We start from the raw sequence: 11262 nt of genomic DNA, 5'->3' as shown, positions 1-11262 counted from the left end.
TAAGATGTCATTCCCTGTTCTTCTCCTCAATGGCATGTATGCAAGGCAAAAAAAAGTTGAATACTTCCTAGTTGTAAAAGGTGATTTTTGAGAGTACTTCCCAATGCTTTTTATATCATAGTACATCAAGAAAAAAAATGACAAGGAGAGTGTAATACACTAGAGGAACATCGGAGAGATTTGATTTTGCTGTATCGACATAAATGATGTGGGAAGGCTCTTTATATTTCCACCCCTTCCTTTGTTAATAAAATATAGCAAATATAATATCTACCATATTAAGAAAAATACTAAATACTGAATTATCTCGAGCTTCTAAATAATGTCTTTTTTAAACTGTTAAGGAGAAACTTGAGCTAGATCTCACACACACAAAAAAAAGTCCACACCTCAATTTGTGCTCAAAATATGACATTTTTCTAATCAAAAGTTTTTAAGTGATGCAGTTTCTGAATTCTTGATAATTAGCATCATGGAGATCTTTGCACACAAAGGGAGTGAAGGCCTAATCATGCTTTTCATACCAGTTAAAATGATGCATGAAGACCTTGCCAGACTCCTCTTCTGCCTTCACTAATGAGCTATAATATTGAATTTTCTAGGATAATGGAAGTAGAATGTTGACCCATTTGAACTCTTTTACTTCAAGACTTGATGAAGCCATAATTTAAAAAAAAAAAAATCCATGTGCCAAAAAAGTCCTTAGTTGCTAAGTTGGTCAAAGGGCACATTAGTCACAGACACAGAGAAGTGCCTGGTGCAGTCAAAGTTTAAACTTTGGAGCTTTCAGTCTGAGCCAAGACCCAGGATCACAGTTCCTCCCTCCAGCACCTTTCCTTCAGCTGGTGCGCTCTGGGCATTGTGCCCTGCCCCAAGCATCCTGGAACACCAGCTTTCCAGCAATTACAGGGGTCTCTTGACAACAGCAGGACCCATCACACTTTCAGTTGGCCGCTGAAGTCCTTCCTGGTTCCACTGAACACATGGCCAAAGACACCATTGTGCTCACCTCCCGTGAGGATAAAGAGAACACAGCCAAACTCTAGCAAAGCCCAGGCTACTCTCAAGGGACCCTTGTCCAGTTATCTCACAGCTAAAGGCTGCCCCAAGGTCATGTCCCATCTACACCTCTGGCACTGAGTGGATCAACATTCCACGCTGCATCGGTAGCTTTTTTGAGGCTGGGACACATGAGCACTTCTGCTTTGGTGAGCTATGCTGCAGGTTTCCATTAAGCAGACAGTATGAGTGTCTGATCTGATATTTAGATATTCTCTTATTTTATTTCTGCTCCCCAGGAGCGTCTTCCGTAAGCTTTATTAAGTATTTCTTGTTCTTGCACCGTTTCTGAACTGATGTTCACTTTCAGGTCATTTCAGAGTAACTCGGTCATCTCAGAATGTGTGTATTGTTTCCACCCTTTGTGAACTCCTCCCTCAGATGTTGTATGATGCCGTGCTACTTGAGTAGAGAATACCTGGTGTGGCATCTTTTAGGGTAAAGAAGAAAATCCAACCCAGTGTTTGTTTGAGAGACATGCCCTAGTTGTTCCTTTTGCCTTTTGGTTCCTGACCTGTGACTGGCAAATCTTCTTCCATACTCTCTAACCGGCGCTTTGGATATAGACCCAATGAGTTGGGTTGTGTACTTTTGCACTCTGAAAACAAGTCAGAATAAACATCCCTTCTGGGGCTCCTAGATCTCAAAATGAATCAGTCTAACACTTTCTCCTGGCCACCCCCTGGGCTAATTGTCATATTCAAATCTGGTGCCAAAGTCAGAAATGGGGGAAATTCAAGAGTAAGTGTTGCTCTATGCTGTGAAGAAAGGTTCCAAGGGGGAACAACAGCCACTGACCTTGTCTGCGGGAGGACTGCGTCTAAAAAATCAAAAGGATGCTGAAAAGTGGTTCAAGTCACCTCAAAACAGCAGAACAGCAAGATTTAAAAGCATGGGGTCCAAGCTCTTTTCAGTGTAGGAGTTGCATTTTACCCTTTTTAAAACCAAAGAGCTAACATTTGGAAAATACCCCCCCAAAAAAAAAACCCAAGTGTGCACACTCAGGACACTCCCCATGTCTTTGCCTAAACATTCATGACCTGCACTTATGTTTTGACTACATGTAAGCTGTATACCCTTCGGGAATTAGAATACCCTCCCAAGTCTCCATTTTCCATGATATAAAAAGATAAGGAAGTAGTGGCACATAGCAGTGTCTGAGGATTAAATTATAAAAGGCCTAGAAACTTAGAACAGTGTGTGGTACCCCCACTTACTCAGCTGATATAGCGATTGTGATTACGGTGGCTCTGGTATTTTGTTAGTGCTTCAGTTGAACTTTCTGCTACAGTGAGGCTTGTCTGCTTGTCATCTCAGTTACCCATCATGCACCAGGCTCCATATGAGCCCCCACTGTCCTCATGGAATCTCCTCCTCTCTTCCTTGTCACTCCCCGGGTTTATCACAGTCAAGTTCAGATCTCACCCACACATTCTTCTCCATTATTCCACCTAACGAAGGAACCACAATTTGGTCCTGTAAGACACACAAAGCTGTCACAGTAATGATAACTGTGAAGAAATTATAGCATAGACTAGAGACTTGGTGGGTGGAGAATGAATGGAGTGGATGGAGAAACTGGCTAACAGCTGTCCTCTGGGGAGGAACCAAATTCTTGATAATAGTGGAAGGCTGAACAGAAATGAAAGGACGAAAGGCTTCCAGTCCCCACAGGAAGAAAAACCAGTTTCTATTATTGCTTTTAAAATAAAAGCTGGAGATTTCTAAAAGAATATTTATGAATTAAAAAGAATCACTTGCAGTTGTAAGAAGTATGGACAAGAATTAGAAATATAAGATGATGGCTTAGAAAAGGCAGGATTGGAGATGGGAGTTTTCAGAGGTTCAGGTCTCTCTCTCTCTCTCTCTCTCTCTCTCTCTCTCTCTCTCTCTCCCTCCCTTTCTCCAGTAGACCATGGCTCTGTAAGTAGAAAGCAATGGATACTGGTAGTTTTCTAGGAATTGCTGTTTAGCTGCTCCAAACTTGGTAACGATGCACCAGCAATCCACCTGCATAAATATGCTTGAACATCTAGATACAGCATGTTCTAAGCTTTACTAATTACTTTATAAACTAAAGAATGGAGCCAATGAGGTGGCTCAGCAGGTAAAGGCTTTTGCCTCCAGGTCTGATGACCTGAGTTCAAGACCCAGGACCCACTTGATGGAGAGAACCAACTCCTACAAATATCAGGGAGAGAGAGAGACAGTGAGGCAGAGAGACAGACACAGACAGAGACACAGACAGACAGAGACAGACACAGAGACAGAGATAGAGACAGAGACAGAGAGATAGACAGACAGGCAGGCAGACAGACAGGCAGACAAACAGGGATAGAAAGAAAGAGAATGAGAAAGAGAGAGACAGAACAGAGAATAAATAAATATGACAACAACAGCAACAACAACAAAATAACAAAATGACAGCCACAAAAGGCCTGAAGATTCCCATGACTTAAAATTTTTGAAACAGATGATGTGATCATTCAAAAGTCATTTTAAGTTTGATTTTCTGTATCTGAAGTGGCTTTGTGGTTGTTCCAGATTTAGCCTTAAAAGATTCCAACATTATTTGGTGCTACATCAAAACAAGTATAGAAGAAGGAAGTTTTGAATCTGTGTTCACTTGTAGGTGGAATTGTCCAGGAAAGAGTACTGCGTTAGAACCCAACAAAATCCAGGTGAGGTGCTCAGGACAGAGCAAGGTGGACACACCCAGGCTCCCTCACCCAGAAGTGCCACAGCAGAAAGCACATCTGGGCATGAAGATCCTGGTGACTATGGAAGACTCTGGGGCAAGGGACCAACTCCCTTGAGACTAAACATATTTTGTTTCTTCTAATTTTAAACATATGTGAGTGTGCGGACACACCAGAGACTTGAGGAAGTAACAACAGAAAAACAAAAGGAGAAATTATTTGCTTGTTTTAGATAAGCTTTTAACATTCATGACCTGCACTTATGTTTTGACTACATGTAAGCTGTATGCTCTTGGAAAATTAGATAGATACATAGCCCAGGGTAGCCGTAAACTCGGGATTCTCCTTCTAACATGTTGGGATGGTGGGATAGTAGGCATCTGGAGAAGTGACGTCTTGGTGGACATAAGACAAAACACATTCACCTGTGCACATGTCAGCATTTGCTCATGTAAAACCCGTGTCCAGGTAACAATGCAGTTGGGAGGTATGATCAGTGTGCACACATGGCCTCTTATTGTCCCCATTCCTAACATGACAGACATCAATATGCACAGCTTGAATGGCTAAAACTAAGCACCCATTACTTCAATAATTCCACACTTTACCAGGAGTTCTTATCCTGTAGATATCTTTTTGAGAGTGGCCATCTTTTTTAACAGGCGTGGATAGGACAGATAAACTCTCTTGGAACCAAGATCCAGGAGTGAATGAAGTGTCTTGTGCGATCACACTGTGACCCACCATGTTGCTTCTGAAGCCTAATGCATGCAGCCCTGAGTCTTGTTCACTCCAGGCTATTCTAAAACCCTTGGGCTGCTGATTGGCATGTGAGTCAGCAAAGTGGTAGCCTTTGGGTACCATACAGCAATTGTGAGAAAGCTAAAGTAATAAATATAACAATAGTTATCCTGGAATGTAAAAGATTTAAATACAGAGCCCCGAGAAGACGAGACGAAAGAGCCACCTGTACCCAATCTCTGCCATCCTGTTCCGTCAGTCTCTTCAAACTCAAGGTGTTGGCAGCAAAACCAGAATTATTTTATTATAATTTATGCAAGCTTATTAGCATATATCACTTGTTTTAGATTATAATGGATCTTACTATGGCATTCCCAACACGTATATGATGTGTTTTGATCACATCCCCCTGAGAGTCCATGAAGGGATGTAAAGGCTTTGACAGTGTCAAGTCCAGGGGAAAAAGAAATTCTTGATGCAAAAATGTAAGCAGAAAGAGCAAAGTTAAGAAGAGAGAAAATTCAGTCTATTCGGGGAAGCCTTGTGTGAGGGAAGAGTCTATGGAGACGGGCTGGGTGGGATGTGACAGAGTGGCTATGCTGACTAACTCATTGAGAATGATTGTCTGGTTCCAGAATTTCACAGGGCTGACCCGAGCGTTTCCTTTTTGCCTATGTCGTCAGACCTTTGACCTCCCCTCACTCCCCACAAACCTTCCACTTGTTTGATGGTTGGTTGTTTCCCTGGCTATTTGGAGACAAGGTCTTGCCATGTGGCCAGGCCTTGAGCTCACAGTCCTCTTCCCTCAGACTCCACCGCACCTGCCTCCTCCACCTCCTCTTTTTTCTTTCCTTCATTCATCACACAGTTCTGTACCCTCAGATTAATTTTCCATCCTGTACGTGGGTATCAGCTCCACTGACCTCTCCCTGTCTGACTCCTCCCCTTGATCTCTTCCCAACCCCAGAACACAGTCAGGAATTCTGTCGGGGCTCCTAACCTTTCACCTTCCCCACTGGACCAGTGTCTTTGTTCATGTGGATGCTTCTGGAAATTGGAAACCCCTATGCTTTATACTTCTGCCCAGTTCCTATACTATCCCAGCTGCTGCACTTACAGCCTGTAACAGCAAAGGATGTTACAGGGATGCTAGCCCAGCACAGCCATGGCCTAGGGACATAGCTCAATGATAATGGCTTGGCTCAGTGTATGTGAGGTCCTAATACACACACTGAAGGAGAGAGAGAGAGAGAGAGAGAGACAGAGAGACAGAGAGAGAGACAGAGACAGAGAGAGACAGAGATAGACACACAGAGAAAGAGAGAGATACCAACAGAGATACACACAGACACAGAGAGAGATACAGAAAGAGGGATTCACAGAGATACACAGACTCAGATAGACAGACAGACAGACAGAAACACAGACAGACAGAAACACAGAGAGAGACAGAGAGACAGAGACAGAAACAGAGGAATACACATAGACACACAGAGAAAGAGAGACACAGAGATACACACAGACATAGAGAGACAGAGAGAGATACAGAAAGAGGGATACACAGAAATACACAGACGAGAGAGAGAGAGAGAGAGAGAGAGAGAGAGAGAGAGAGAGAGAGAGAGAGAATTGGCATGAATCCAGAGTAGTAAACCATGAAGTTCTTGAATGGTCTTCTACATGACTTAAGGTCTAGCCACAATTCTTTGAGGAATTTTATTTCATTTGAGCACAATGAGGTTTCTAAAGTTAACTTCTTAGAGCTGGGGAAAAAAAGAGAGAGAAATCACCAAGTAACCCCATTCTCTTTACTTTATTTCAGCTGCAAGAATGAAAAGTCAAGTTGCTTTTGATCTTGCCTTGCCAAATCATCTCCCACCAAAAGCAAACTAAAAATACCACATCCAAGCCCTCCCTGAGAAAAGCAAAGCAAAGAGTGTGGGCTGGGATCTCATGGCTGAGGAGGCAAAGATTGTTGTTCCTTCTGTAAACTGGGCATTTGAAGGAGACCCACAAGTGCATCCGCCCCCACCAAACAGACTCTTCCTTTCTGGTTTCAGCTTGCTCCAGGTCAAGCAACTGTTCCGGTGAAGAGGAGCTGCTGAAAAGGAGGCCGTGCTCCAAGGCCCAGGGTATTTTTAGAGCTTGAGGAGGAAGGATATTTTTTATGTGAAGAGAAGGATGGGCATGCCATCCAAAGCTCTGGTCCTGTGAAGAAGCTGAAACTTGGCATGACCCAAGAAACTGACCCCAGGACAGAAGCCAGCGGCCTCGCTTCCAGAAACCAAACACTGGAGACCCAGCTCCAGTCAAGTTGGAAAATTGAACACAGAGGTTTTTGTGGATTTTCTCGTTGTTTGGCCCTTTTTATTGTAAATCGCCAGCAAACACCATACACACATTTATTTGCTTTGGTTGGTGTGTTGAAGGCACAGCTTCATTTCCTGTATTCTTCCTCCCTTGAGCAAAGAAGAGAAGCAAATTAAAAACCATTGATATCCCCCATGATAAAGCATATCCTGTGGGAAAGCATTAATTAGCTAATCCTAAAGAGTCTTCAAATTAGACAGCCTGTGAAGAGCTGATGCACTGAATTCCACTGCCTGTGTGCATATGGAGGAGGTGTGTGCTTCTTATTCATGCTACTGTAGTTTTCATCTGAAAAAGTCTCCCAACAGCTCATGGACTAGTTCCCAGCTTGCTGGTAGAATCTGTAGTTAGAAGTGTTTTGGCTGCTAGGAATGTGGTCTTGGTCTTTGCTAATATCTTTCCTGTTTTCTCTTGATACCTCATCATGAGGCAAATGGCTGCCTCTCCAAAGGGTAACATCTGTGCTTATTTCAATATTCCCTATACCACACTGCAATCCGTATGCTAATGAGTACATGGTTCTTCTGTGATGTTTAGCCCTGGGTACACGTCAGAACTGTCTGCAGGTTCTACAGTTCTGTGTCCTGGACACCAGCTCCCAAAGTGTCCCCAACAGTTGCAGCCTTGCTTAGGAATTTGGTGTCTACACAGGTTATCAAGCCCCATCCCTGACCTACAGTATCAGAAACTTAGGAAGGAAACTCAAACTCTAGGATTTTGGTATGCACTGAAGTTTCAGTCAGAAGATACAAAGAATTCAGTGACCTGGACCATATTGCTTAACTATTTTGAAACTCTTTTTTAAATCTAATTTATTTTTTGACAATATTATACATATGTAGATATAGTATGTGTACTATCTACCTATCTGCCTACCTATCTACTGTGTGTGTGTGTGTGTAAGTGTAAAACATTCTGGTCATACTCATTCCTCAACCCCCTCTCATCTTCCTCTTACCTCCACCAACCCCTCTTCCCTCCCATCAAGTCTCCACCCCACTTTCACATCTTTTCTTTTTTTTTTTTTTTTTTTCATAATCCATGTGTCTAACATGGAGTCACTTAGGGCCAACCACAAGCACAGATGTAACACTTTGCATTGGTACTGTGGGTAACTCACCAATGACTTGAGCACTGAAAGCAATGACTTCTTCCTCGTTGGCAGCCCTTGACTGCCGTTAGTTTCCCTGCCGATAATAAGCCCTCTGGGGGAATGAATGTTTACTGGTTCGGTGTTGTGTGGCCCTGTGAAGGCAAGAGCGGCTACTGTGAGTTCACCAGCAGCACAGTTTTTACCAGCCCTCCTACCTATAGTGTGACTCTTAAGCTCACTCCTTCTTCCACAAAGTGCCCTGAGATTTGGGGTATAGGTGTGTGTAGGTGCCCCCATTAAATGCTGAGAGCCCAAATGTCACTTGTTCTTAGTACTTTGACATCTGCTACAAAGAAAAACTTTTGACAGCTTCTGTTCCCTCCTGATTGTAATTGTGTGGTGACCAGAGGACACAGTGGACAGGAAACACGTGACATGGTGTGCTGTATTCGCTAGAACATCTTCACCTCATCTTCGGTCCTTTCAACTCACACCCCAGCTAGAAATAATCATTCAGGATGGTTTTCAGGCTGGCCTGAAAGAGTGAAAGGAAACCCTGAAGGACTCAGGTGCTTCGTGCAAATGTTAGACTTCCTCCAGCAGTTGTGAGAAGGCAGGAGGTCCTCAGCTGGCCCCCATTTCTTCTTGGAGGATGAGAGGAAGATTAACACTATTTACAAAAACTGTATACGCCAGCAGCAGTTGTCCAGGTTGTCCAGCACCGTCTCACCTGGTACTCCGAGAGTCTTTGTTACATGAGCAAACCAATTTCCTGCTGTGCTGAAAAATGGTCTTTAATAGTTCTAAGAAATACTGACTCATAACCTTAAAGCTATAAATGTCTTCATGAACAATGCTATGTGTGTGCCATTCTAAAAGACTTCACACTTGCTGTCTGTGGGGATCTGTGTCTACCTAAAGTAGTGAGCCCTTGTTTGTCCTAAGGACAATTTTAGAAGCAACCTTATAACAATTAACCCAGCGGACTTCCCAAAGTAGTTCCAATTAACCCAAGTGGTAAAGGACTTTTAAAATGAGGAGCACAACTTGAGGAATTTCTCTCTTGTAGCAGTTTGTCTCACAAGTAACATTATAAGCACAGAAGATAACTTTAAAACATGACGCGGGGACTTGATTTATCCTGACAGGATTGTCGTTTATTCCGGTTAAAGTCATTTTAAATTCCATTCTTATTACTAGCAGCATCAGTAATTTTAACAAAAGTGGTTTTATGTGTGGGAATAAATATACCTGATATATTCGGAGAATCACTGAGCACTTTTCAGAACTGTGTATTTCGAATTCTTCCTCTGCTGAGATGAGATGGGCTTTTCGATGCATCTCATCTCGTGTGTCTTCCATGAAGATCACCTTCTGGTGGGGAGAGGCCTGGGCAATCATGAAACTTGGTAAGACAACTATAGTCAGATCGTGTGACTACCCAAGCCTCCAGCATCCTGTGTAAGGCCAGGAGGGGAATACTTGTTCCTGCTTTGTGTGTACAGAGGACATCTCCGATGGAGACATTCTTCTCCCTCTCCCTCTCTCTCTTCCTCTCCCTTCTGTCTTCTCTTTCCTTCCTACCTCTCCCTCCCTCCTTCCTTCCCTCTCTTTCTTATCCAACATCACCTCTTGTATTATGGCTAATGTTCATCAATGACTGACATCTATAAACCCCACAGAAAATGATTAGTGACGCATCTCTGTAGACCTAGGCATTAGCTATTGGTTAGCACTGACAATAATGGCAAGACTAGTTAGTCATCATAGTGAAGATCACAGGATACAGAATTCTTCATTTTAAAATCGATTTACTTTATGTGTATTAATGTTTTGCATGCATATGTGTTTGTGCACCACATGTATATCTGGTGTTCATGGAGGTCAGAGGAGGACATGGATCCCCTGGAACTGGAGTCGTGGATGGTTGTGAACCATCATGTGAATGCTGAGATCTGAACCTAGGTCCATTGCAAAAGTCGTTGGTGCTCTTAACCACTGAGCCATCTCTTGGGGCCCAGGATGCAGTGGTTTTCTTGATTTGCTTTTGCTTTTCTTCCTCATACACAAAACACTGCAAATCAAATGGGTGAACATGACTTGGCCCTGGAGACGGTCAGAAAGTCTCTCTTGTTCCTCAACAACTGCTTCTTGTTGGGGAACTGGGCTTAGGGTAGAAAAGTGATAGGTCTTGCCTGAATGAAAAGCCCTTCTAGTCAAGAGGACTCTGGCATGACCCAGTGTGGATCCCTTTTCTTAGGACAAGCTTGAATGGACTTCCTGGATGAAGTGTTTCTCTAGTTCCTCGAGGTTCTTCCTTCAAATCCCTTTCCTCAGGCAGATTGGGTGGGTGGTAAAGTTAGGTCATGCTTTACAATAAATAATGCACTGTTGTGTACATCAGTGATCCTTTAAAAGTTAACTAGTGAAACTATTCATGAGCGCCCTCCATTCCCGTTAGCCCTTCCATCTCTCTGTAAGCAGTGGAGCATACAGCCCTGTAGACTAGCTTGTGTACAGTTATAATAGGCACATAGGAAATGTTTCAGTTAAAAACATATCTATTGACCAGGCATGATGGCACATGCCTGTCATTCCCAACATCCAGGAGTCAGGCAAAAGGATCAGGAGTTCAAAACCACCCTCAGCTAAGTAGTAAGTACAAGGTCAGTCTGAGCTACATGAGATCCCATCTCAAAACAGAGACAGGAAGAAACAAGATATATAAAGAAAAGAGAGAGAGGGAGGGAGAGAGAGAGAGAGAGAGAGAGAGAGATTGTACTCTACATTAAAGAAAATCTTTTCATTTGTGGAGGGGAAACTGAGGAGGATAACATTGGAAATGTAAATAAAAATAACCAAAAAGAAAAAAGAAATAATCTTTTCATATGAGCAAATATATTGTCTTAGTCAGGGTTTCTATTCCTGCACAAACATCATGACCAAGGAGCAAGTTGGGGAGGAAAGGGTTTATTCGGCTTATACTTCCACATTGCTGTTCATCACCAAGGAAGTCAGGACTGGAACTCAAGCAGGTCAGAAAGCAGGAGCTGATGCAGAAGCCATGGAGGGATGTTCTTTACTGGCTAGTTTTATGTCAACTTGACACAGCTGGAGTTATCACGAAGAAAGGAGCTTCAGTTGGGGAAATGTCTCCACGAGATCCAGCTGTAAGGCATTTTCTCAATTAGTGATCAAGTGGGGAGGTCCCCTTGTGGGTGGTGCCATCTCTGGGCTGGTACTCTTGGGTTCTATAAGAGAGCAGGCTGAGCAAGCCAGGAGAAGCAAGCTAGTAAAGAA

This window comes from Mus pahari, chromosome 14 (genome assembly GCF_900095145.1).
Source record: "Mus pahari chromosome 14, PAHARI_EIJ_v1.1, whole genome shotgun sequence".
Lineage (NCBI taxonomy): Eukaryota > Metazoa > Chordata > Mammalia > Rodentia > Muridae > Mus > Mus pahari.
Note: the sequence above shows the minus strand (reverse complement) of the source record.